Source organism: Felis catus, chromosome B1, assembly GCF_018350175.1.
Source record: "Felis catus isolate Fca126 chromosome B1, F.catus_Fca126_mat1.0, whole genome shotgun sequence".
Lineage (NCBI taxonomy): Eukaryota > Metazoa > Chordata > Mammalia > Carnivora > Felidae > Felis > Felis catus.
In genome coordinates this window covers 128,320,685-128,343,729 of record NC_058371.1, presented here as the reverse complement: position 1 = coordinate 128,343,729, position 23,045 = coordinate 128,320,685, and the positions used below count along the sequence as shown (strand labels likewise).

The 23,045-nt window shown below is 34.7% G+C and overlaps 1 protein-coding gene across 2 annotated transcripts in view; it reads left to right on the top strand.

The window, feature by feature from the left end:
• GRID2 (glutamate ionotropic receptor delta type subunit 2) overlaps window positions 1-23,045 on the top strand; it is a 1,434,457-nt gene that overhangs the window by 266,566 nt on the left and 1,144,846 nt on the right. The window contains exon 1 of one of the 2 annotated variants that reach the window (XM_045056096.1): window positions 3,319-3,419. The exons of the other annotated variant lie outside the window; for it this stretch is intronic. The gene's annotated coding sequence lies outside the window, so the exon portion shown is untranslated. Of the gene's footprint in view, window positions 1-3,318; window positions 3,420-23,045 lie in introns of those variants that run through there. 2 annotated transcript variants of the gene reach the window in all.

The following is a 23,045-nucleotide window of genomic DNA, read 5'->3' as shown; positions in this document are numbered from 1 at the left end:
TCACAGAATATTTTTCCCCTTCAGCATGCCACTTCCTTCTATCTTGCCAAGTTTCTGTGGAGAGATCTGCTGTGAAGTTGATATGTCTTCCCTTGTAGGTTAAGGAATTATTTTTCCCTTGCTGCTTTCAGGATTCTTTCCTTGTCTGAGTATTTTGTGAATTTGACTATGGTCTATCTTCATGATGGCCAGCTTTTGTTGAATTAATGTGAGTTCTCTCTCCTTTTTGGATTTTGATGTTGTTTTTCTTTCCCAGATTAGGAAAGTTTTCATCTATAATTTGCTCAAATAAATCTTCCGCCCCTTTTTATTTATCTTCTTCTTCTGGGACTCCTATGATAGGAATGTTATTACACTCTAAAGATTCGCTGATTTCACTGTCTACATTTGTGATATAATATCTTTCTTTCCCTCTTCTTTTCAGCTCCATTATTTCCAATAATTTTATCTTCTGTATCACTGATTCCTTCTTTTGACTTGTCTATCTTTGTTGTCATTGCACTAGTCAGTTTTGCAACTCAGTAATAACATTTTTTATTTTGGCCAGTCTAGTTTTAGTTCTTTTATCTCTACAGTAAGTATTCCTTAGTGTCTTCTATACTTTTCTCAAACCCAGCTAGTATCCTTATGATTGTTGTTTTAAAATCTGGTTCACACATCTTACTTGTATCTGTATCGATTTAATCCCTGGTTGTGACTTCTTCCTGTTCTTTTTCTGGGGGGTAAATTCCTCTATCTAGTCATTTTGTCTGGGTCCCTGGTTTGTGTGTGTGTGTGTGTGTGTGTGTGTGTGTGTGTGTGTGTGTGTGGTTAATAGGAAGGTCTGTTGTATTCCTTGTCGTGAGATGAATAGGTATATTAAGAAGAGGTCAAAACAAAGAAGAACCTAGATCCTATGTATGTTTGGTTTACTTGTTAAAATAAACTAGATCCAAAAAAAAATTAAAAATGAAAAACAGAGAAGCTAGATACAAAAAAAAGGAAGCTAGATTTTAGATGTGTTTTGGTCTGTTAGTTAATAGAACCTAGATTAAAAAAAAAAGCCATAAATGTTCTTACTGTATTTTATATAAAAAACAAAACAAAACAAAACAAAAACAAAGGCAGCTAGATTCTATTTCCCTTTAGAGCTGAAGCTTTATAGCACTCTATGGTCAGTAGACATTGTGCGTGGGAGTGGTTAGTGCTGGTCTTCTGGGGCTGCAGCTACTGTGCTGATTCTCAGGTGTACCTGCCCTAGTGGTGATGCACCTGCAGGGCACAGGAAGGCACGGTTTGGTGTAAGTGGCTTCTGGCCTCCTCTTGGTGGTGCTGTTTTGCTCACTGAAGTGGGTCTATGCTGATGGGTGAAGGCAGGCAAAGGCCTAGTGCAGCAATCTAGTCTCTGGATGGGGGAGTTCAAGGTGCCACTCCTCACGAAAGCCTCACAGAAGAGCAAATCATCACGCTTGTATGTCCCTGGCTTTTGTCACATCCCTGCCCTCATCCTGTCTGTGTCAGAGTGGCACTGTTTCTTCCCATGCTACCCAGGGGATCCTCAGACCATGCTGCCAGCTCATGGATCTCCACCCTGCTTCCCCACCAGAAGTCGGCTAAGTCTACCAGGCAGAACCCTGGCAATGGAGGTCCTCTAAAACTTGAGACTTTGCACTCAGTTGTTTATAAAACCTTGGAGTATTCATCCGTTCTTCTTTTCCCAGTCAATGGTTTTGGGGAACAGTTTTCCTTGTGCAAAGCTCTGCAGATGTTCTCAATCTCTCTCTCTCTCTCTCTCTCTCTCTCTCTGTCTCTCTCTCTCTCTCTGTGTCTCTCTCTCTCTTTCTATATCCCTCCTTTCCATGATCAGAGCTTCCTCCCTTCTGTAGCACCTGCGGCTCCTTTCTCCCCCAAACAAGTCTATGCAACTCCTACCTATCATGATGAGGCCATTTTTTAAATCTCTAGTTATGCAGTTTGTTTTCTCTGATCGATTTCTTGGGTGTTCAGAATGACTTGATGTTTATCTAGCTGTGTTTGAGGGATGAGGTGAGCTTAGGGCCCCCTACTCCTCCACCATCTTAACCTCCTCTTTCAATAGTGGACTCTCATAAATCAGCACATTCAAAAGTACAAAAAAGTATCTTCATTATATATGAATATATACTTTTTTTTTAATCTGGCAAAGTTTGGATTAAAGTTTTCAAAGATTTGTTTTGCTTTGGATCCATTTCTCACAATTAGTATAATGATCCATTCCTACCTGGAAGGCCTCATTTGTGTGTTCTCTCCTCTGTAAAATGAAATCTCCTTGGAAAGACGAAGTTGAGTTTACTTAGAGTGAAGCCACTGCAGTGAAGAACAGGGAAAATTCAGTTTGGGGCTTAACTCTGTAGACTAAAGATAAAATTCTCAGATTTCTTTCAGGTTAGCGGGCAGTGAATGACACTTAAATGATACTGCAATGTTCTAATAATTTCTAGTGCTAATTAGTACAATATAAAATCAGGAGTGAACATAATTATTTTTTTCTCTATTTGAGGATAAGTACCATAACTTTACAACTATCCTAATGGTAGGTATATCGTTAAAGTTAGGCAAACATTGAATTTTACTGTAATTATTTTTACAAATTAATTCCAAACAGTGCTTTGGTCAATTGTAATTTTTTGGCATTGGCTGCTTTATTTCCAGACCCTTACAGGTCAGCCAGATCTTCCAAGTTCCCATGCCTAATTGTGCCAGATCTGGAGGTGTGTAGGAACACAGACAAGCCATGGTTGTATTGGGAAGAACTCAGGCTTTGGAATCTAATCTTGATTTGCATTTTGGCTCTCTAAATCACAATTTCCTTATCTACAATATCTACCTCATAAAAATTTAAGAAAGATTTAAATAACTTGTATATGTATGTAAAATAGAGTGCTATAATCATAATAGGACTCACCCATACACACACACACACACACACACACACACACACACACACACACACACACACATATATTTCTCTTTTCCTATGACATTCTGTTATGGAAAGAGTTCAGAGACTTATATTTATCAATATAGATAATATGAATATTTCATTTATAATTCTAAATTATCCAGGCCAACTCTCTTTTTTTTCTTTGGCACAGAGAATTATGAAGTTGATACAACCGTTTTCTCATGAATTTGAGACTGCCTTATGAATGCCAGTGCCTGTGGAATAAGCCTTATCTGAGTGGTTTTGTAAAGGATTAAATTGTAACCTCTCACTATAACCCCCTGCCTTTCCAGTTTAATGATTAAAAAGAGTAACTTTGTTAGGATTATGTGCTTTAGTTAAGCTTTAGGGAAGTTCTGAAAATGAGAAGCTACAAAGAAATGGAATGAGTTTTCTTTCCTGATAACTAGAATTACTTTTCCCACCTGTACTTGTTTGTGGTATGCTTCAGGAGCTGGTAGGTTTATCACATTTTCTGCCTCAGTAAGGTGTGAGTAATACATAGACTAAAGAATCCTTGGGCTGGAAAATTGATTTTATGCTTACAATGGGTGAAAATTATTAACAAGCCTAATAATACTTGGAGTAATTTTTCTGTAAGAGCTACTATTTTCATTTGCAAAACATAGCAGGGAGAATTATGTATAATTCTAATTTTTCCACCTATCTTGATATATAATTCTATTAGGAACACTTGTACTCCAACTTTAGAATAGTCATATATAGAGACATATACACTTGAATGCTTCTTGGTCTTTGTTTGTTAGTGACCGCTTAGGATATTGTCTTTTTATTGTGGATCTTTTTCTTTACCAAATTTTCAACATATAGCTAATGAGTAAAGCCAGTCAACTCATACAATTTCTGGTTTCAGAGATTTTGTAAAATTAATTATATCCTAAATATAACTGTGTCACATTAGCCAGATATTTTTCATTATCTTCCCTCTGGCTCCAACTTATTCAGTTATTCTTCTCTACAGCTTTGCATGAACAGTAGTCTCCAGCTATATGAAATAACTCCTTTCAGTGCACATCTACATTTTTCTATCTACTTTTCTTACTTTGTTCCTTTGTCAATTTGCCCTTCTTCTACTCTTGAAATGTGTAATTCTGCCTATTTTTCCAGGGCCAGTTCAAATGACCTTATTCCACATAATATTCTGTGGTGGACCCATGAATTCTGAACCCCTTTAAACCTCTACAATGTTTAATTCAAGTATCACATATAGAATACATTACACTTTATTATGTATTTAAGAATTTGTAGGACTAGTGAAGCTAGAAACTATGTTTGTGGCATTTAATATTTAGGCTTTCTCCTACATGGGAAAAATAAAACTGTAGGAGCTAAGCAAAACTAAATTCATTTCAAAAAAGGCTAATTTTTAAGTAGTCGTGCAAATATCAATTTAATGTAATAGACATTAAATACGAGCATGCACAAATAAACATAAGGTCAAAATTTGATTAAGAAAATACTGTGTCCCTCAAGGGCAGACTTTTTCATGGATAAAAAAGTCATACAATCATTCCATTAGTGCATGGCAAGTTGTAATACTTGTAGATTGATAGACTCTTAAAGTATAGTTGGAGCACTTGATGAGAGATGAGAAAGGTAAATTTTGGTTTTATGAATGTGTAATTTGAGATGTAACACTGTCTGGAATTTTATTTGGGCCTATGGATAGAGCTCAGTTTCAGAATATAATTCTGCTCTAAGAGTTCTGAATCCTGCATTTTGTAGTTCACTTACAGTGAGGGACTCATAAAATCCAAGATAACATAAAGCATTATGTTCTAAGTGAAATTGAAGGGGTGATTTATTTAGAAAATTGGTAGAACTCTCTCTCTCTGATCAACAGCTGAGAATGTAAGTTTAAGTTCCAAAAGAACCTCTGTCATTCATAAGGCAATAGAAGCTTTACATAAAAGGGAAGAATAAACACATTTGACATGCAGATGCTTAATTGTGATGTATGTTGTTGTTAAAATAATAAAGTCAGACCTTTTGAAATTTCTTATCTCTTTGTGAAATTTATATTTTGCTGGTATAAATAAATTATTCCAACTTCTGAAATATATAACCTATGTTTTCAGTGTGGTGGTGGGTCTGTTCATGAAAAGAAGGAAAGGTATCTCATGCCAGAATACATTTGGTGTTCTAATAGCAAGTGATGACTATTAAAATACTGACTTTGGAATTATTAGTTTTTGTATTTGAATCTGACTTTAACTTTGAACTAAAACTGTAGGAATGTTTTTTGAGAAAGAATGTGGTTTTAATAAATTATCTAACTTTTCAGCCACATTTTCATATTTCAATATATAGTTGTGTTACTTATTACTTTCATGTATTTTGATAATATATTAGGAAATTATTAATCTTATAGTGGTAAATTGGTAAGGGGATACCCTGCAAATGGAGCTTCTTGATAGGAAAAATTCCCAAGCTGGAAAAAAAGTAGACAATATTGTAAAATATGTAAATTAGGGCTGTCGGTAGTGTTTTTCATCCAAAATGATTCTTTTTTTCAGTATATATTCTACTTACTGAATTCCTGTTTGCTAGGATCTAGGACCTTTAAATGTTTGCTTACTTTATAATTACAGTTTAAGAAGACCTAACTGTTGTATCTCACAGAACAAATTTTTTAATCATTTTCAAAATCACAGGTTTCCCCCCTTAAATCCACTTAATTTCTTTATTATAGCACTTATGCCATTATAATGCTGACCATCTATCTACCTTCTTACCTACCTACCTAACGAAAAATTTCTGTAACTAGACGATGTCTTTAAGACTAGGAGGTGAGTTCAATTTCTATTACTACTATTTAATACAGTGTGGATGTCTAGCATAGGAACATAAGCATATGATATTTGTTAAAGAAAGTAGTGTAGGGGCGCCTGGGTGGCGCAGTCGGTTAAGCGTCCGACTTCAGCCAAGTCATGATCTCGCGGTCTGTGAGTTCGAGCCCCACGTCGGGCTCTGGGCTGATGGCTCAGAGCCTGGAGCCTGCTTCCGATTCTGTGTCTCCCTCTCTCTCTGCCCCTCCCCCGTTCATGCTCTGTCTCTCTCTGTCCCAAAAATAAATGAACATTGAAAAAATAAATTAAAAAAAAAAAAGAAAGTAGTGTAATTAACCAGTATTTTTCTCCCATGTTGGGTAGGCACAGGACTAGTTGTTCTCAGATACTAGGGCATTAGACATTATTGTTCATATTTTAAAGAATAAAGCTAAACCAGTGTATTAGTTTGCTTTTGCAGTGTAACAAAGTACCACACACTTAGAAGTTTAAAACAATACACATGTATTAGTTCACAGTTCTGTATGTCATAAGTCTGACATGGCGTGGATGGGTTCTCTGCTTAGGATATCACAAAGCTGCAATCAAAATATCAGCTGCGCTGGGTTCTTGTCTGGTTGCTGTAAGGAAAAATCTGCTTCCATGCTCATTCTTATCGTTGACAGAGGTCAGTTTCCTGTGGTTGAATGACAGTATTCATTTTCTTGCTTCCTGATAGCAGGAGGCCTCTCTCAGCTACTAGAAGCTGCCTGCATACACTGCCTTGTTGCCCCATTCATCGTCGAGCTAGCAGTGGCATATCTGATTCCTCCCATGTTAGAATCTCTGATTTCTCCCTCTGCTCCCAGCAAGAATAAGCTCTCTGCTGCTAAAGGTTCATGTGATTAGATCAGTCTCACTCAGATAATATGCCTAATTTGATATAAACTGATTCTTGGCACCTCAATTACATCTGGAAAATCCCTTCACAGTCACACTATGTTAGTATCTGAGTAACTGGCTTAAGTTGCCTGTGTCCTAGGAGCCAGGAATCTTCAGGGGCCATTGTAGAGTTTTGTCTGCCACACTGAACACTGATGAGGAAAAAAAAAAAAAAAGTGTCCAAGTGCTCAAGGTAGAGTAGGTGTTTAATTCAAATCTAAGTACAGTGTTTTATAATCTTTTGGTACATATCACCTTTTATAATGTGTACAATAATAATCAAGCTAAATGTTATAATAATGCATTTTCTAATTTTATGTTGCCTGTTAATATACAGAGTTCTCTAGATTGAACATTCTTAACTTGAGATATTTGCATTTGTTTAAAATTGAGCTGCCCCCTAACCCCACCACATAGTTGAGAATCTACTTATAACTTTTGACTCCTGAAAAACTTTAATAGCCTACTGATGACTGAAAGCCTACCAATAACATAAAGGAATGATCAACACATATTGTCTATGTTATTTGTGTTATATACTATATTTTTATGATAAAGAAAGCTACAGAAAAGAAAATGTCCTTGAGAAAATCATAAGGAAGATAAAATACATTTACAGTCCTGTAATGTATTATTTTTCAGGAAAGATTTGCTTCTAAATGGACTCCGCATACTTCAAACCTATGTTGTTCAAGAGCTCACCTGTAAATTGGGGTGTTTAAGGAATTAGGAGGGGAGGGAAAAGTGTGTTTATTTAACACCTGTTATCTACTCTGTCTATATATTCCATATGCTTACGAAAATGACATGTTTATAGTGTACTCTAGTAGAGTGTATTAAAACTTCTGAAATCAATAGCTAGGAAACATATTTACTCAATAATTTTAAGCAGTATTGAGGTTATCAGATAATTTACTTTTATAACCAAATATGAAAATGTTCTCTCCAAAGGGAAAATGAAAAGAAAAAAGGTTCGATGTCAATTGTTTCTTGATGTCACCTGAGTGACATTATATATATTTCTTTAGGATATTGTTACAATCAAGTTATATGTGTGTGTGTGTGTTTGTGTGTGTGTGTGTGTGTATTCACACATACATATACATATATATGAAAGTATATACACATATATATTCACACACATATATATACATATATGTGAAAATATATACACACATATATATATGAACTTTTATAAAACAATCTTCAAATATAAGGCATTAGTAGATGTGTATAATTTATCTATTACTCATATAGTCCCTGTATATTAGCTAGCATCTTTGTAAACGGTAGAGGTTCATGTGCCTTTTGCTGACTATTCATGGTTCCGAAAGCCTGATAGGTTTCAGTAAACCTTATGGATATGCTTAGCAGCTGGTGTAATTTTTGTGGTGAAGTATCAACTCACTTTAGCAGGGTATGTGTAATGCATCTTAAAATAAAAGTAAAAATTATTCAAAATGTCATGATATCTATACATAGAAAAAAAGCCAGAAAATTCATATTACCATTAAATTCAATATGGAAATTTTTTGAAGATAGAAAACAATCCATTAAATAGAGTCATTATTCTGCATAGCATATAACTTTCTAATTGCATTTACAGAAATAAAACAAAGTTTGTGAAAAAGCAAAAAGGGGACCAGAAAATTTGTTGATGACATATCCAATGAATACAGTTTTGGACAATAGGATCCATGTTAGGCCTGACTGAATCTATTCATTCTCCTGTCAGCAGTGAGCACGCCTCCTTCAGAGGCAGAAAAGCCCAAGGAAGTTCCTCACTTTTGCAAACAACACGTAGAGTAAGTTCCTTCACTCTCAACAATCCTTATTGCGCATTGAGATGGTTTTCTGTAGGATGAGTGAAGAAATTATACTATTATTAAACAATGGTAACTGATTTAACCTATATCCAAGAATAATACAGGTACTGTTTTTGTTCATGCTAAAGACGAATAATTGGAAGAAATTCTGTGTAACTGTAAAAACTTGGTACTTCATGATGATGAAAAGTGCCAAAGATAATACAGTTTTGGATACACATTACACAGTTTCATCCAAAGCATGGTCAGTATTGTGTAATGCTGATGCTTAGTTGTGAATGACTGTCACTACAGTAGTTGGGGTGGGAAACTTGCTGTTAAAAGCTGTTCAGTCTCAGATCCCTATCTCTAAAGTGGTGCATAGTCTAGAGATTTATTTCATTGTGATTAACATTGTACCTCCAGTGTCCTTTTTGTAAGTAGCTACCCTTCAGAAGTTGGAAATGATCACATCTGTGTTTGATTGTTACTAAAGTAGTATGTTTACATTAATTTAAGAAATGGCTCATGGGGCGCCTGGGTGGCGCAGTCGGTTAAGCGTCCGACTTCAGCCAGGTCACGATCTCGCGGTCCGTGAGTTCGAGCCCCGCGTCAGGCTCTGGGCTGATGGCTTAGAGCCTGGAGCCTGTTTCCGATCCTGTGTCTCCCTCTCTCTCTGCCCCTCCCCCGTTCATGCTCTGTCTCTCTCTGTCCCCAAAAAAATAAACGTTGAAAAAAAAAAAAAAAAAGAAATGGCTCAAATACCACCAAAAAGCTATTTTTTTTTCAAATACACTGCAGTTGTCATTAGCAAGCTATATAATGATGCTGTTTCTCCTTGTTCATTCCTTTGTGATTTTGACACATCCAGGTTCAAAAATTACATATTTTCTTTAATTATAGAGTATGTCTTACTTCCCACAATATAAATATATAAAAAATATGTAACCTATATTGGTTTTCCTTATATCTGGATTAGATGATCTTTAGGAGCTCTTCTTCAGATTATAATCTGATGGATTTCCAGTTTTAACTGAAGTATATTTATAGAAAGTGCTCAACTTGTATTTGCAACTTCTACAGAAAAGTTGCTTGCTTATATTCAGAGCATATTTGAAAATGTATTAAGCATTACAAAACTATGATTAGTTCCGCTTTATTTGTTATATCTTAACTCAAGAAGGACCTTTGGAATTTATTATTTATACAAATAAGTCTCTAATTGCATTTAGGTAAATAAAACAAAAGTTTATTAGGAAAATATGACTCTAGAGCATGAAACTTCTTAAAATATTCTTTTCAAATTTTCACTGCTCTATAGAAGCTATCTACACGATGAATGCAATAGCAAATAAGGCTGAGGTGTGGATCTCTGAACAATAATTTTGACTCAAGACCTTACTATATGTAGTTTAAATATTTTGTAGAGGTATAATTATACTATTAATATTATGATTTTTGGTAGCTTTTTAAATAATCATATAATTATGTTTTATGTATTAAACAAATATTTATTGCCTATTATGCAACAAGTGCCTTTCTTTGCACTGGTGATTTTTTTATGAATATAACAGACAACATCCTTTGTCTCATGGAACGTGTATTCTAGAAAGGGGAAGAGAATAAATAATAAATAAAGAGTTAAGATATATAGATTATCAGATGGTAATATGTACTTTGTCAAAAAATATATCAGGGGTGGAGGAAAGGGAGTGGAGGCAGAGTTTAAAATTTTAAATTGGGTGATCAAGGGAGGTCTCACAAGGAAGTTATCATTTGGACAAGGACTTGTAGCAGTTGAGAAAGGCAGCTATGTGTTTGTGTCAAGGGAAGAGCATCCCAAGCAGAAGGAAGAACAAGATGAAGATCTCTGACACGGGGACGTGAGTTGTGTTTTCTAGGAACAACTAGGAGGCTGGGGTAATGATATCAGGGAGAAACAGAATGAATATGAGGGTCTCTATGAGGGCTCTATAAGCCCCTGGAATGATTTTGACTGTTTCTACAGATGTGCTGAGATGCCATTCTGGCTGCCTCTCACATTGCAGCTAGCATTTACAACTTTTGTCTCTTCCAAGTTTTCTGACTTCTTTTTTTTTAATGATTTTTTTAATGTTTACTTTTGAGAGAGAGAGAGGGAGAGAAAGAGAGAGAGAGAACACATGAGTAGGGCAGGGGCAAAGAGAGAGGGAGACACAGAATCTGAAACAGGTTCTGGGTTCTAAGCTGTCAGTGCAGAGCCTGATGGGGGGCTTGAACCCATGAACTGCAAGATCATGACCTGAGCTGAAGTCGTACGCTTAACCTGAGCCACCCAGGTGGCTCATTTTCTGATTTCTTATGTTAATTCCTCAGATACATACTACTTTACTCTTCTGAAGTTTCTGTTGATTTTGGCAGCAGGAATGAGGAATCTTGTCATCTGGTCAGACTTCGATGTGTAAAATTGTTTTGAAATACAATTAAGAAGTAAAATTTCAGGGGTGCCTGGGTAGCTATGTCGGTTAAGTGTCCAACTCTTGATTTCAGCTCAGGTCATGATCTAATGGTTGTGAGATCCATGCATCGGGTCCCTCGCTGATAGTGCGGAGCCTGCTTGAGATTCTCCCTTTTTCCCTCTCTCTGCCCCTCCTTTGCTTGTGCTGTCTCTATCAAAATAAATAAACATTAAAAAAATAATAATAATGAGGGGCGCCTGGGTGGCTCAGTCGGTTAAGTGTCCAACTTCAGCTCAGGTCATGATCTCAAGGTTCGTGAGTTTGAGCCCCGCATCAGGCTCTGTGCTGACAGCTCAGGGCCTGAAGCCTGCTTTGGATTCTGTGTCTCCCTCTCTCTCTGCTCCTCCCCTGCTCACACTCTGTCTCTTTCTCAAAAATAAGTAAAGATTAAAATATTAACAATAATAATAATGAAAATATAAATCTCTAGTTGAGCAGTGTCCTCAAGAGAAAGCTAAGGTTTATCTAAAGCAACCAGTCTTCCATAAAGGAGTTGAAAATATTAATAGCATGCAATGATGATGGAATGAGGTGGCCAGAGTGCAAAACAGTATTTGTGCAAAGGTATAGGAGACATTAGTTGAATGAAAAAAAAAAAAAGGAGAAAATGAAAAGATGTAATTATAGTTAAAGAAACCTACATTTTGGACAGCAACCAAAGATGCCAGAAGTTAGAATCATGATGGGATTAGCTGGCCTTACATTCTCATTAAGAATCTCACAGGCTTTCTAAGACCCAGATAGAGTCCTGCAATGAATTTCTTAACCATTTTGGAACAGTTTTAAAATTTTTATTTACAATGGGCTCATTAAAAGATGTCTTACAGCCTCTCACATCTGATTGTTTGAAACTTGGAAAACTGACTTCTTAATAAACCAGAAGATATAAGTGAAAAAGTGTTTTAAATATAGGTAACATAGGTACGGCTAATGAATAATAAGTATCGGTATATGAATTCTTGTAATCATGATTTTTTTCTTATAATCATGATTTTGATATAGTACATTGTTTAACATTGTGTACCTTTTGTTCAAATTCTGGCTCCAGAAAGTTGTTTTAGGGGCGCCTGGGTGGCGCAGTCGGTTAAGCGTCCGACTTCAGCCAGGTCACGATCTCGCGGTCCGTGAGTTTGAACCCGCGTCGGGCTCTGGGCTGATGGCTCAGAGCCTGGAGCCTGTTTCCGATTCTGTGTCTCCCTCTCTCTCTGCCCCTCCCCTGTTCACACTCTCTCTCTGTCCCAAAAATAAATAAATGTTGAAAAAAGAAAGTTGTTTTAGATTACTTCACTATTAAATCGGGAATAGTTTTTGAAAACACTGAAAAGTGCATAGAACTCAACATAGCAAACATCCGTCTGTCCACCTACAACCTAGCATTTATACGTATCAATATTGTGTTAACCTATTTTAGAAATTATGTTAAAGGAAAGAAAATTTTTTTTACTTTTTTTTTTATTGCAAAAGAATCCCTACAATATTTACTTGAAGTTTGACTTAAAGTCTTAAGCAGTAGTAAGGAATCTCTAGGATTCTACTTATGTTTTCTTCATACATTTCATCTGAGGATGTTCACGTATCAGCAAAGCAGTAGAATATTTTTACAAACTGGACTTTTTTTTCATTGTTTATTTATTTTTTGAGAGAGAGAGAGACTGGGGGCGGGAAGAGAGGGAGAGGGTGAGAGAGAGAGAGAGAGAGAAACCCAAGCACATTGTGTATCGTCAGCACAGAGCCCGATGCGGGGCTCAAACTCACGAACCGTGAGATCACGACCTTAGCTGAAATCAACAGTCGGACGCTTAACTGACTGAGTGACCCAGGTGCCCTGACTTTTAAAAATTTTTTTCTTGTACTCTTAGATGATTGCTTTACATGAAGTGCCATAAATAAACATTCTTACTGGACATATTTTGACTTTTAAAATCATTTCTCAAGAGGTTAATGAAAGGCCATAGTGTATTCTCTGTCATCTCTTTTAATAGGGCCCACAGCTCATTTGAGTTATCACTTCTTTCCAGCTGCTATTTTATTTTCTTTTTCTTCAAAAGAAGAATACTACATATCATGTCATTGAGTCAGACTGTCAAAAGAGTTGAATTAAGGACACAGTTTGAAAGCATTCATGGTTGTCTCTTTTTTCAGCACATGTAATTCTGGAAGCAGAATACTTTTTCTCAACAGTGGATGAAGCTTTTGAACATAGAAAGAGTTTATTAGTATAAAAACTATAGGTTTTTGAATATAGAAAGTTCTGTATTCAAGCCCTAGTTCATTTACTTTATAACTTTGTATTTGGTAATTCACCTAACATTGTGATTGGGTAATTTATATCCTCATCTATAATATGAGGATGAAGAGAACTATGTAAACAGGAATTCCAAAGTTTCAAGATATTATTGCTTTCTTAAGAATAAGTTATTCTTCAGAATAAACTCAAAGTGGCAAGCATGCATACACAACTTTGGACATATTTGAAAGATTTATTGTCATGCAATAATTTAAAATAGTAATTGAAAGTTAATTTCTCTTAAATATTTGACTTGTATATGGCAAAAACTATGATTATGAAACAGACGTTTATAGATGAGAGAAATTTGGGTCCATTATGCAACCACTTACAACTAACAAATACTTACAAAATATTGTCATCCTTTTAAGGAAACTCATGTCTCACTTACTGGTGGCTAGTCTACAGCTGTAATGGAACTACTGTTTTCTCATTGCTCATGGAATATTTTGTAGAGCAACTCTCAGCAATAGCTGTGTACTGCTCCTTAACGATTTCCTTAGTATGTGAAACAACACAAAATATGACATGTTGGAAAAAAGTTCATACATTCCCCCAAAATTTTTGGTTTCACATTTCAGAATGCTAACATAATAAAAATGATAAAATTACAAGTGAAATCAGAGTTAATAAAAAAACTATGAAGTTTGAGAATTATGTCAGAAGGGTACCTTTTTCCTACCTGAAATATACCACTTGATGCCTTCTTTTCTTTAGAAATAAAGACAATGTTTGACAGTTCTAAAGTACTTAATTTCAAGTGACTTATCTATCAAGACAACGTTTTACATTCTAAAGTGCTTAATTTCAAGTGACTTACCTAAGTCAACTCACATTGGTAAATTGCTTTTTTTATCTAGAAGCAGAGTAATTTTTTTTTTTACTTTTTATTTACTGTGTAGAAGACAGCTTAAACTAAATTGTTTGTGTGCAAAATGAGTTTCACTCTTCAAAGAGCATATAATTCACACTGTTTTTTTCATACAGGTATTTCTTTTACATATGGTTTTACCATACCAGTTCTCACACTTTCTATGGTAATGGAAGGTGGTATTAAAAGGATCTAGTGAGGGGCGCCTGAGTGGCTTAGTTGGTTGGGCGTCTGACTTCAGCTCAGGTCACGATCTCACGGTCAGTGAGTTCGAGCCCCGCGTCGGGCTCTGGGCTGATGGCTCAGAACCTGGAGCCTGCTTCCGATTCTGTGTCTCCCTCTCTCTCTGCCCCTCCCCCGTTCATGCTCTGTCTCTCTCTGTCTCAAAAATAAATAAACATTGAAAAAAAAATTTAAAAAAAAGGATCTAGTGAATTGTTACAAAATGAAAAAAAAAAGTTATAACTGTTCCATCTAATAATATCTGTAAGTCTGCTACCTTCTTACTTTTTTTTTTTAAGTGCATCATTTCAGTTTGGGAACCATTTGAATTGCTGTGCAGTGTTTAAAAAGTCTCTTCAGAAACCAATTCTTTCTATTCTTGTCATGGCAGTTAAGTTTGCAATAATAGGACATTGCTTCAAACAAATGTATGGTATGGAGAAAGGGACTGAAATGAGATATGAAATTCTGGATTATAAAACTTCACAGATTCAGTTAGAAAATATGGAAAAAATTGAAAAGTTAAACAATCCCATTCTTGTCCATTTTATTTTAGTAGTCAAATACACATAACATAAAATGTCTCATGTTAACCATTAAGTATACTGTTGGGTTGTGTTCAATACATTCACAAAGTTGTACTACTATCACCACTCTCTGTTTGCAAAATTCCTTTCGTCTTGTGAAACTGAAATTCTGTACCTATTAAGCAAAAACTCTCCAATTCCCTCTTTCGTAGCCTCAGAACTCCAGCATTCTAATTTCTATCTCTATGATATTGACTCCTCTCAGTATTTCATATAATGGATTCATCTAGTATTTATTTAATTGCAACTGGCTTATTTCACTTAACATTCTCAAAGCTCATCCATGTTATACCATATGTCAGAATTTCCTTCATTTTTTTTAAGCTTTAATTTTTTTAAGTTAATTTATTTAGAGAGAGAAAAAGAATCCAAGCAGGAGAAGGGCAGAGAGAGAAGGAGAGAAGGAATCACAAGCAGGCTGTGCACTGTCAGTGCAGTATCTGACTTGGGGCTGCATCCCAGGATCTGTGAGATCATGACCTGAGCCCAAATCACTTAACCAACTGAACTACCCAGGCAACCCAGAATTTCCTTCATTCTTATGACTGAATTTCATTGTATGTGTTTACCACATTTTGATTGTTCATTCATGTGTCAATAAACACTTAGGTTGTTTCTATGTTTTAGCTGTTAAGAATAATGCTGCTATGAATATGAGTGTACAAATATCTCTTCAAGATGCTTTTTTCAATGTTTTGAGTTATATAGTCATAAATGGAAATGTTAAATCCCATGGTAATTCTATGTTTTTTGTTTGTTTATAGGACTACTATGCTGTTTTCTATAGAAGCTGTACCATTTTACATTATCACTAGTGATACAAGAAAGGTTTCAGTTTCTCTGCATCTTTGCATGCACTTGTTACTTTCTGGTTATTTTTGATAGTAGCAATTCTAATTATTTTGAGGTGGTATTGAAGTGTACTTTTGATTTGTATTTTCCTAATGATTAGTGATGTTGAGCATTTTTTTTTATGAACTTACTGGGCACTTCTATGTCTACTTTGGAAAAATAACTATTCAAGTTCTTTGTACAGTTTTGAAGCAGATTGTCTGGTTTTTGAGTTTTACGAGTTCTCCCTATATCTGGATATTAACTTCTTATCAGATATATGATTTACAATTAATTTGTGAGTCTCTTGTATATAGTATATAGTTGGATCATTGTTTCTGTTTGCTTGTTTGTTTTTAGCCTTTTTGCCAAATTCTGTCTTTTGATGGGAGAGTTTATAACATTTACATGTGAAATAATTACTGAGGAGAGACTTCTGTCATTTTGCTATTTGTTTTCCTTAAGTCTTAGTAGCTTTATTGTCTCTCATTTCCTGCAGTACTGTCTTCTTTTTTATTTAGTTGTTTTTTGGTAAGATTTAAAGCTTTACATTTTTACATTTCAACATTTAAATTCCTTTCTCATTTTCTTTTCTTTATATTCCATAACTGTTTTCTTTGTAATCATCATGGGGATTATACTTAACATCCTAAAGTTATAACAGCCTAATTTGAATTAATACCAGCTAAACTTCAATAACAAGCAAAAACTCTGCTCTTTTATCCCTCTATCTAGCCCTTTTGATTCTTGATGTCACAAAATTGCATTTACATACATTTTGTGCCACAAAACATAAACTAATATTTAAAAAAATTCTGTTAGTCTAAAAAAATCTATTAGTCTCTTAAATTATGTAGAAAACAAAATGTGCAGTTACAAACCAAACTTACAATAATGCCAGCTTCTAGACTGATAATTATCTTTTTATAAAATATACACTAGTCTCTTAAATCACATAGAAAATTTAAAAATGGAGTTATAAATGATCATTACAACAATGCTGACTTTACTAATTGCCCATTTGCCTTTAGGTATTTACTTAAAGGTACTTACCTTTACCATGATCTTTATTTCTTCATATGGCTTTGAGCCGCTGTGACATGTCCTTTCATTTCAACCTGCAGGACTCCATTGAAAATTTCTTGCAGAGCAGATCTAATGCTAATGAACACCCTCAACTTTTGTTTTTCTGGGTATATCTTAATTTCTCCCTTAGTTTTGCCTGATGCCTTCTGGCCTCCAAAGTTTCTAATGAGAAGTCTGTTGATAATGTTACTGAGGATCCCTTGTATATGAGTGCCTTCTATATTGTTGTGTTCATGATTTTCCCCTGTGTGTTTGGCTTTTGAGAATGGAATTATGATGTTTCTCAGTGTGAGTCTCTGAGTTCTTCTTTCTTGAAGTTCACTGAGTTTCTTGGATGTTTATATCTGTTTTTATCAAGTTTTGGTCACGTTAAGCTATTATTTCCTCAGTTATCCTCTCTTTTCCTTTGGGAATCCCACAATGCATGTGTTGGTCTTCTTGGTGTTGTCCAACAGGTCTCTTAAATTCTGTTCGCTATTCTTCAGTCATTTTTCTCTTTCTCAGACTTGATAATTTCCATTGTCATATCTTCAAGGTCACTGGTTCTTTCTTCTGCCTGCTCTCTGAGGCCTTCTAGTGAAATTTTTATTTACATTATTGCACTTTACAGCTCCAGAATTTGTTTTTGGTTTCTCTTTATTTATTGATATTTCTATTTGCCCATCTATTGTTTTCTTGACTTTCTCCATATTTTTGTTTAGTTTGTTGATCATCCTTAAGGCAGCTGTTTGAAAATCTTCCTCTAATAGATCTACCAGCAGGTCTTTTTCTGGGATGTTGTCTGTTAACTAAGTTTTTTTTTTTTTCCTTCAAATGGGCCATATTGCCCTGTTTTCTTTGTATAACATATTTTTTTTTCTTGTTATTGTTTAAAACTGGATATTTCAATCTAAAAATAGAGTGAATCTGGAACTCAAATTCTTTTTCCTCATAGTTTACTTTGCTTTTGTTTTTATTTATTATCTGTTTTTTAAAATTTTTTGTAGATTGTTTCTGTGTCAAGGATCAACTTAAAATATAAATTTAAAGTATTTTCAGTTCTTTTCTCAACCTCCATCTTTTTCTAGACCTGTACATTGACTTTGTAATTTATCTGTGTATATAGCTGCTGTTGAATATCCTGGTTGGTAATGTCTGGCTCCCAAAGGAGAAAAACAGAAAAATGAAGGGGGAAAATAAGAGTACTGGCTCTTTAAATCTTCTGGAAATAACTCCAGCCATGGTGGGGGATGGTGGCTTGCAACAAAGGGAAGGAGTAGAGGGGGAAGAATGCAGCAATGCTGGTTTCCTGTTTCTTTTTCTATACCTCTAAGATCAGAAGCAGAATCAGCCATTTGTGCTACAGCACAGATCCCCTGTATTTAGAGGACAGAATTCTTTTTGCGCACCCCGGCTCCTACAAACTATGTGCTAGGTGCTCCTGGAAAGGCCTACAGCTGCCTGCCAGATGGCTGAGGGGTAGAAGGTGTGTAGCTGTTAACTGTACTAAGGGCTGAAATTGACCAAAATTAACCACAATTTAACCTCTAAGCCTTTCTCTGGAAGTTGCAAGTTGCAATCCTTCAATAGATTTCAAACTTCCAAAATAGTTATTACCTCAGACAGAATCTACCAATGCAGTTGTTGTCTAGATAGGGAAATAAATTCCTGATGCTTCCTACTTCATTGTCCTCCCAGAATCCTCTGTAAATAGTGCTATTTTTATAAAGAATTGATTACCGATCTTTCAATGTCTAATACTCTTGTAAAAATTACAAATAATTCTTATTAGAAGAACTGATTTGGGATATATATATAGTCCCCAAGCCCCCAGACTTAGAAAAAATGCATGAGCTTTTTAGAGAGGATCTGTGTTCCAACACAAAGTGATTATTTTAAAGATTAGATTCCTATTATTCTCCACATGGATGATCCAGATTATCTTTTCCTTAAGCAGCCTGTATTTCCTTTTGTCCCACAGACTTCTGGAAAGCATACTGCAAAGTCAGATATTCAAGTGAAACTATTATCAGTTCAAATGTGCTTTGGGTTTCTGTATAACTTTACAAACATTCCAAATGAAATATGAATTCAGTGTCATTGGAGAGTTGGGCTGAGTAAAAGGCCATATTACAATGAAGAACCCCTTCATGAATTCGACTTAGCTCACACTTTGATGCAATGTTACAACTTAAATTCTAACAAAAATGCCCTTGTCTGAAATCTCAAGAGACAGTCATTGAAATTTTGGCTTTTTAGTCTATGATTTGCTCTTCTCATCTTAAGTCACTTTGTCATAATATTTTGGAAAAAAAGAAAATTTAAAGATATCTGCAATATAAAAATATTTCAGGGGCACTTGGGTGGCTCAGTTGGTTGAGCGTCGGACTTCGGCTCAGGTCATGATCTCACGGTTTGTAAGTTTGAGCCCTGCATCAGGCTCTGTGCTGACAGCTCAGAACCTGGAGCCTGCTTTGGATTCTGTCTCCTTCTCTCTCTGCCCCTCCCTACTTATGCTCTGTCTCTCTGCCTCTCAAAAATAAATGAATGTAAAAATTTTTTTTAAATATTTCAAAATGTATAATATGCCTTCCAGTATTTATGTGTGATCGTTTTAATAATCTGCATTGAATTTTATCTCTTTGCAATTTTTTCTTTCTACACTATATCTAACTCCCTCTGTGATCTTGGCAATATTCTCTTTGAACCTGATTATCTATCTTTAAAACAAGAATGATGCTCACCTATAAACTACATAATTATGGTGGGTAAAGTGGAAGTTAATATTATAATGTACTTTGAACTCTAAGAACAAAGTGCTAAGTAAGCATTAGACACTGGGAGATAATGAAGCAGTTAGTTTCTATACCTGATCACAATTTGAATATTACAGATCCTAGTAAATTATTAAAGGCCTTTAATACATAAAGTCAATGACTCTGGCATTGTCATTGTTAGGATCATTAGTCACTAAAGTGAAAAAAAATATTCTAAGTCTTTAAGAAATGAAAGGCTAGAGATTTGTTATGAACCCTGCATTTAGGAACATACCAAAGTGCATACGTTACTGGAACCCACTTAACATTACTCTAAAGTAACTACGAAAATTTTCATTTAACCTAATGTTTAGAAATTTACCCCAATTTAATTTCTTGTATGTATGAGGTTATTGAAAAAGAAAAATTAAACATAAAGTTTGAGAAAAAAAATGTGTAAATACTTTGGCTAAACTACTCTTTAAATAGTATAGTTTAAATCGTTGTGCTAAATATTGTACCTATGAAAATTATGCAAAATACTATTTGAATACTTTTATATGCTAGTCATCATTAATAAAAAATTCTCCCAACAGGGGCACCTGGTTAAGCATCTGACTTGGTTTCAACTCAAGTCATGATCTCAAGGTTCATAAGTTCAAGACCCACGTTGGGCTGTGTGCTGCCAGTGCAGAGTCTGCTTGAGATTCTCTGTCTCTCTCCCCCCACTTCTCTGCCCCTACCCCACCCTCTCTCTCTTTCTCTCTCTCAACAAATAAATAAACTTAAAAAATTCTCCAAAAACATATTAAAACCTATTTCAGAATTTTAACTTACAAATAAAATTTCATTGTGATAGTTATAAAAACAAAAATGTTCCTATCACTTGGTAATATAGAAATTTATGATAATGAATATATTGCCATATATAAACCTGTAGTTTTTTTTAGGAAGGTGTTGAAACTGAGAACTGTGAATTCTGTCAGTCATCACGTGCTTTGGGTCTCGGGAAGATTACTTAATCTAAGCCTCATTTTCCATCAATACTTTTTCATCAAAACTAAATGATATAATCCCAGCTAACCACTTAGTACAGTGCTTATTACTAACACATGTTAATTGAGTTCAGTGTTATTATTTCAGTTATTATAAACTTGACAGAAACACAGCAGAGTAAAATTGTCTCTGATTCAGAATAATATTTGCTAATTGTCATGAATTTGGTGTATATCCAGTACTTCCTTTCCAACAATGAGAGATATTGTTTCCGTTTACTTTCTTAGAGTGTGACGGGTAAAATAGGGTGAGCTGGGGAAAATACACCTCTTGGTAAAAGGAGAAAGGTTCTAAAAACCCTGTGCATGACTATCAAGACATTAGCATAGAACATATGAGGAAATTTTCTATTGAATAAGGGGCTGCAGACCACATTTGTAATACAGAATTAATTCGTGGAGGATATCTCAATGTAATTATTATTGTCTGGGAAAATAGCTTTATATGTACATATACACATGCACACACACACACACACACACACACACACTACCTTCATTGTAACAGTATCCCACTGAAATAGTAGCCTATATGCTCAAGTAAAGATGCCAGATGGTATAGAAAATGTTTATTTCATTTGGTCACAATTCTGGTAATTTTTCTTGTTGTCGAGTAGAATGTTTGACCTTGTTTCTTCCAACTGAGAGGAATATAAGTGGAGGGTGAAAAAAAGGAGAAATCTGTTTTTTGAGGTATTTATAATGTCTTTGATTATTTGTGCTCCTTTTGAAATGTATGTACAGTCTCCACTGACCTATTGGGGATACCATTAGTAGATGTAAGCAAAGTTAAAGATATTTTTTTTAAAAAATGTCTATTTATTTATTGAGAGAGAGGGAAAACCCATGCGTGTGAGTGGGGGAAGGGAGGTAGAGGGAGAGAGATAACCCCAAGCAGACTCTGTGCTACCAGGACAGAGCCCAATGCAGGGCTGGATCCCACAACCCTGGGATCATGACCTGAGCTGAAATCAAGAGTAAGACACTTAACCAACTGAACCACCCAGATGTCCCTAAAGATCTCTTATATGGATATCTGCACAACATACAACTATGTGTATGCAGAGTGTATTATTAGACTTAAAAAAAAAGCCTTACTTGTGAATAGTAGCATCTAAAATAGTGAAGATTTATGATGAATTAGTAATTTTGAATAGCTCTGCAGAACTGTAAATTCTACTGTGACCAATAAATTGTCCCAAAACAGAGAATTTTGCTTTTTATCTTTATTTAACTTCCTAAGTTAAATTGTTGATGCCTCTAGGGCAAATCCAATGCATTTTATGTAAAAATATTCCTATGTTCAAGTTTTGCTCTCATTCTTCAATTTTTAATACTTCAGGGCTTATAGTAAATGAATGTGATATGTTAATCACCAGATGTAATACTGGTAATTGAATGTACATATACAATTACATATACATACATATATTTGACATTGTGTATATGTACATGTTAATACATACAGACATATATCTGACGTTGTGTGTATGTATATGTTTTTCAGAAAGTAAATGCTTGAAATGAAATAAAAAAGCATGATATGGAAGAAATAACTTCAAACTTGAAACCAGAAAAACTAAATTCCTGTTTTCATCCCATCTAACTTTTTGCTGTGTAATTTTGTTCAAATCACTTAAAATATTTTCACTACATTTTCTGAAGAAGTGGAATTTGTGTGTACCATCTCTAATTTTTTTTCAACTGTGCGTCTATGAAATCTCAGTGTGCACTTCTATGGTCATCTTATCAAGGCATCTTAATTTTGCTATGGTCTGGTTCTACATGTAATAGATTTCAGCTGTTTTATCAGCAAATTATTTCTTAAGAAACAATGAGGCTTGACTTTGAAGATTATCTCTGTGTTGATTATTTAATGGGTGGATGGGTAGTTGCATGAATGTATGGAAAGAAAAAAAGAGAAGAGGAAAAAATGTACAAAGAGAGAAACCAAGAGAATCTATTCTGTTGCTTCAGAGAAAAATAAAAATTCATTTCATAAAGCACCTTTGAAAAATTTATTCTTTTTTAAAACTACATAACATAAATAATTTATATTTATTAGGCAAAATAAATAAGTGAAGATTTTAAACTTCATGATTGAAAAAAGAGGAGCCATCTCTGATTTTACTTGCAATTATGATATTTTAGGCAATTATTTCATACATATTTTTTTATATACTACAGTTTTAAATCTAAATTGATCATGTAAGGATAATGGAGATACATTAATATTTATTTTCAATTTTTAGAATCATTTACTTTAAAATTATTTGGTATGCTAGTTATATAAAATGTGATATATAAATCTTCCAATAATTCTACTGATTCTATAGAAAATTCCTTCAAGACATGTATCAAATCATTTCTCAATA